The sequence below is a fragment of the Helianthus annuus genome, chromosome 17 (genome assembly GCF_002127325.2).
Source record: "Helianthus annuus cultivar XRQ/B chromosome 17, HanXRQr2.0-SUNRISE, whole genome shotgun sequence".
In the NCBI taxonomy this organism is placed as follows: Eukaryota; Viridiplantae; Streptophyta; class Magnoliopsida; order Asterales; family Asteraceae; genus Helianthus; species Helianthus annuus.
In genome coordinates, this window is record NC_035449.2 from 65,344,192 (window position 1) to 65,349,982 (window position 5,791).

The window sequence follows — 5,791 nt, forward strand, 5'->3', positions numbered from 1 at the left end:
GTGACCTGGACTTAACAACAAGGTGGATGAAGTTAGTCATGTGGACTAAAATCGCAATAAATTGAAATGTTTGTGTGTAATTTGCAATACTTTTCATATTTGTAAAATATAGCAATTTGCTATAAATCACAAGGACCAAAACCGCAATTTACTCTATAAACAACTAGTAAATTTCCCCGCGTATTGTGGCAGCATCGAAACATAAAGTAACTCGAATTTATATGGTCTAATGAAACATAGTACGTTTGACACGATTTGTTTCCGAATAAATTTTACGTCAAAACGTTGACCAACTAAAAAGTACATTAACATAAGCATGGAAACATATTATATTTGACCCGATTAATTCGCAAAAGAAATTTACTTCGAAACGTAAACCAACTTGAATTTATACCGACACTGCATTAAAATAAGCACATATGAAAATAATGTTTTTTTAAGTTAAAGAATGGTACTGAGCGTTGCGTCTGTGTCTAAACGTAAAGTAACTTCAATTTATACCATCTAATGAAAATGTTTTCTATTTGATAACACTTGTTTTTGAACAAAAATTATTTCAAAACGTACGTCGACAACTGAAAACATACATAAAAATAAACATGAAAATGTATTATACTTGACCAGATTCATATCAATAAAATTTATATCGAGATACCAAAAACAAAATTCAACACAACCACATATTCAAGTTTTTTAAAAAGTTAAAGAACAGAACTTATTATATAAAATCAAAAGTGAAAGTAAATGTATTAAAACATATATTTTTTAAAAATATAAGAGGTGAATATTAAACCTAACCCCTAATTTTTATTTTTAATAGATTAATATAACACAATTATAGAAAAAAATTAAGTTGAATTTAATATAAATCATTTATAAATAAAATTAAGTTGCCCAAGAAAAAAATGGACAGGAAAAATGAACGATCTAATATAAATCAAGTAAAGAGAATTAAGTTGTTAAAAGAAGTAAAATTTTTACACCCCAAAAACTTGACTTTCAATATTTATGTCAGTTTTCATAAGTTTTTAGTATCAGAACTAAAAGTAATAAGAATTAATTTAGCCGTGCTAGGATGTTAGTAGTCATTTGGTGAGTACTTAAGGGGCCAAACTAATCTACAACTAAACATAAGGGGGGCTAAATGTGAGATTTGAGAAATTAATTAAAACAAAAAAATGTGCAGATGTATGTATGTGTGTGGGCGTGATATAGAGAGAGAAAGGGAGGTAGACATCTCCAAGAACTCAAGCCCAAATTCAGCATATTGAAGAGGCAAATGTTAGCAAATTCCATGCATGAACTCTAAATTATGATCATCTTAACTTTACAATCATAAGGTAAGTCACAATTTCTCATTTGGTGAAGTTGTAAAATGATGAACATGAATGTGTCGGGGTTAAAGATAGGGCATGAATTAAGATAGAGTTTTTGATTAAAATCATCATAAGAATGATAATTGAAGTTGAATTTGTGTTTGTATTGATGATATGTGGAAATTATCATGTAAGATGAAGTGGGTTTTGTGATATAATCATACAAAATAGGGGTTTATGCTATGATTGTGATGTTAGTTAATTGACATGAAAATGGAAATTATGATTTGTGTTTAAGTCTATTATGATATTGGTGTAATTAGGAAATCCATGAATGTGAAAAATGGTGTAAAATGATGTACATGATAATAGCACTAAATGTCAAATCATGATGCACACCAAGTGTTTGACAAAATGCATTAGATCTAAATTTTGATAATTGTTAGCAATTGATATGCTAAGAACGCAATAAATTATAGTGATAATGAAAAGGGAATTCATGAGAACTAAGAATGAATGCGTTGTGTAGGTGTCAAAGAAGAAGGCTCGAATAACAAGAAGGCACAAGGTGTTCAAGATCGAGGTGCGTTACCTGTACAATTCGAATTTATTAGTATTAATGCTCGTTTTAATTGTCGTGATCATAAGCGATCACTTTGCCTCTCTACATCAACACACAGCCCATGCCGGTGTGCAAGGCATCGCAGTACACGACAAAGTCCTTAATACCCTCAAGTAGAGTTAGCACTAGAGCATTGCTCAACTTGTGCTTTAGAATCTCGAAGGATTCTTGCTGTTTTGAACCCCAGTTGAACTTAATATTCTTACGGGTCAAGGTAGTCAAAGGAATGGCTATCCTCGAAAAGTTCTCAATGAACCTCCTATAGTAACCGGCCAATCTTAAGAAACTATGGATTTTAGAAGGCGTCTTTGGTGCTTCCTAATTAATAATGGCTTCTATCTTAGAGGGATCCACATGGATACCATGCTCGCTAACCACGTGTCCAAGAAATTGGACTTCTCAAAGCCAAAACTCACAGTTGGAGAACTTAGGGGCATTTTGGTCATTACATACATAGTTTGAGAACTTATTTGAAAATCCGAGTTATAATCAAGTACCTACTATGAAAATGTTTTAAATATGTAATATTATCAGTTGGTATCAAGTTTTGATTGATAGTTATGGTTAAAAACCATACTATGCGCCAAAAGGGCGTTTCGGTCATTAAATAACAGCATTTGCGATCTTTAATCAAAACTCAGCTTATGATCAGTTTCATAACATCAAAATATGTTAATTATATTAACATATCAGTAGGTAAATCATTTGCAATTTCGTTGTTGATTAAAACCTTGTTTATTACAAAAAGGGCATTTTGGTCAAAGTTGGCAAAATATAGAAACTTGCATATAAACTCAGAATCTGATTATGATCATGTAATATAATCTTAGAGGGTTATGCTACATCATATTATGATCATAGTGCAACTTTAATTCGATAGCTAACTAAGCTAAATAGGGTCAGAATCGAAAGTCAAAGCAGAAGTCAAACTGCTCGACTTTCGGTTGCGAACCGACCTTAAAACTGGAATTGACGGGCTGAACATGTTCATACATGTTCTAATATTAGTTACCAACTTGTTTAATTGTCAAAACATTATTTATAACATACATATGATCAGATTATAACATTTACGAAAACTGACCCGTTTCACTTTTTAAATAATAAAACTTTGACCCGTCAATTGGCCTAGTTAACGTGATTTTCAGGAGGTGCTCTTTTAAGGGATTAACACCTACATAATTACGATCATGTAGCCATGTTCGGCTCGAACAATGGCTGGACCATAATGGTCTAAACCGAACGTCAAAGCAATTATTGAAATTTCTTGACTTTTGGCTTAAAAAGCCTATAAAACAAAATGCAAAGGATGGAGCACTTACATGTCACACCCCGACCGCGTAAAACAGCAAACCGCGGTGGAAACGTCGGGGAGTGGAGCAACAGAATTATTGTTTCACAACCGTGGCATTTAAAGTTTCATTTTATTTGAATTAAAAAGATTACATTGTCTTAAAAACAAGGAAACATAGCATAATTAACTAGTTTGCATCTTTTATTGTCACTAAGGCCCGAGTCCGCCTAAGTGTGTCACGAACAATCCTATGCATCATCTCCTAAAACACATGTGAAAATAGGTACGGCAGCATAAAAATACATGTGAGATACATATGTTTTGTTGATGTAGGATTCATGACTTGTAGTTAAAAGAAATGTTTGGCAAATAGTAGTCATGAACCTTAAGAAAATGTTTTCTTTTATAAATCATATGAAAAGCGATAAGAAAATCAGATGATATATAAAAGAATACTGCATGGTTAATTAATAACCAAGTAACAATGAATTTGTATAAGTTATGTCGTTTGTAAAATAATATCTTGTAAAAATATGTTGTTTGAATAAAATATATCATGTCTTTGTTGAAATGATTTAAATAACGCCACGATATGTAATATCATAAAAGCACTTATATATAAGAAGTAACAGCGACGTATCCACCATGCTTTTATCATATTACACGTCGCCTCGTTATGTAAATCACTTATCAATAACCATCAAATGTCTTGTTTAAACCAATGTCAAAATGTTTATGTGAAATAAATGTTCAATTGTTAAATGTAAATCATATCTTGTATAATCAAATGTTATGTATGGCAAGTAAAAAGTATCTACTCAAATCATATGTGTAATATCAATGTGTAACCAAATGTATGAGAAATCAATGCTATGTACGGTGAATAAAAGAATTTACTCAACCCCGTATATAAAATGTACAAAACAATGTATTTGATATAAATCATAGTTTAAGTCAAAAGTTATGTTTTGCAAAATCAATGCTTTACTGATACAAACATTTATGTGGTAATGTTAAACGCATACATTCAAGCCTTGAGACTGTAGGATAAACCTTTAAACAAATCAAAGGTTTATTAAAAATGTTTTCGGATTCTGTCATTCCTTACGCATAAACAAACCTAGGATTCCAGGAATGGGAGTTGTCAATTCCTATGGTACCACTACATACTACCGACCGGCGTGATCAATGTTAATGAACGTATTTTAGTTTCGTTATACAAACCAAATGCCATACCAAATGTAAGCATGTTATTTGAATACAATGTACTAAGTATGCTAAGTAAACATACAGAGCAGAAATGTAATGTAAATCAATGTGCTAGCATGCTTAGTAAACATACATAGCAGAAATGTAATGTAAATCAATGTGCTAGCATGCTCAGTAAACATACATAGCAGAAATGTAATGTAAATAAATGTGTCCATATGCTGAGTAAACATATGCAACAAATGTGTTTATGAAATCAATGTGCTAGCATGCTCAGTCAACATACATAGCAAATGGCAATTTAAATCATGTACTATATGTGTACTAATGAACATAACAAGTATATGTCATGAAAGCACGAAAGTAACAAGTAGGCACATGTGTTTCACCCCAAGATATTTGAAAACGGTAAAAGAGGGGACTATATACTCACTTGATAATGCTTAGAAGTCTTGAAATAACAACCAAACAAAGCTTGAAGGATAACGGAATCAATCGGCACCTAATATAGGTAACTACGTTAATAAACCAGACCTAAATCGGAAGATCGGATAAAATGGGGTTTCGTAAACCAAATGAGTATAGGCACTCATGTAATATGGTTTAACAAAGCCTACATTCTAAATCGGAACCTATCCTAAGTGCTTACGACCCGTTACAACTCGTTAAGGTAGTCTATGCTACTTTAACGCGTCGTTCGCGTAAAACGCGTTCGGACCGCCTAACTAGTCCTATGACAAGTATTATATGCCTTAACATGTCTAATAACATTGCCTAATCAGTTTAGATGTCAAATTTTAGGTTACATATGCTTAAAATGAAATTATGCGTAAAAAGGGCATTTTGGTCATTTTCCTAAGGCATATAAACTACCTATCATACAACTAACTAAACGAAGTGACCATAAGGTATAACCTCGGAAGGTTATTCCCTATACATCTATGGTCACAAAATGTGTTTGGTCGGATCCTAATGATCAGCCAAATGGGTCGGGTTCGAAAGTCTAAGCGGTTGTTTAGACCGCTTATCTTACGACCCTATATAAGCACTAGACTAAAAGTGACGAGTTAAACATGTTAAAACATGTTTAACTAAGTTAGAAAACAAGTTTGACATCAAAACAAAGTGTTTTGATACCCAAAAATAGCTTCGTTGCAAAATACGTATAAATACGTATTTTGACTAAAACTTTGACTCGTCACTACGCCTAATCAATTTGGTAATCAGTAGGTGTAGTCACAAGGGACTATAACCATCGTGATTACGCTCACGTTGCAAAGTTCAAACGAACTTTGACTTGACCATAAACTGTAAGACTCACATTGGAAATTTACACGATTACAACTTTAA

At 32.4% G+C, this 5,791-nt stretch overlaps 1 long non-coding RNA gene across 1 annotated transcript; it reads left to right on the forward strand.

Annotated features, from left to right (window-relative positions):
- Positions 1-1,182: 1,182 nt before the first annotated feature.
- On the forward strand, positions 1,183-2,482 carry LOC110922923. The gene is made up of 2 exons (XR_002583571.2): positions 1,183-1,340; positions 1,846-2,482. It is a non-coding gene; the product is annotated as an uncharacterized LOC110922923 (long non-coding RNA).
- Positions 2,483-5,791: the final 3,309 nt, after the last annotated feature.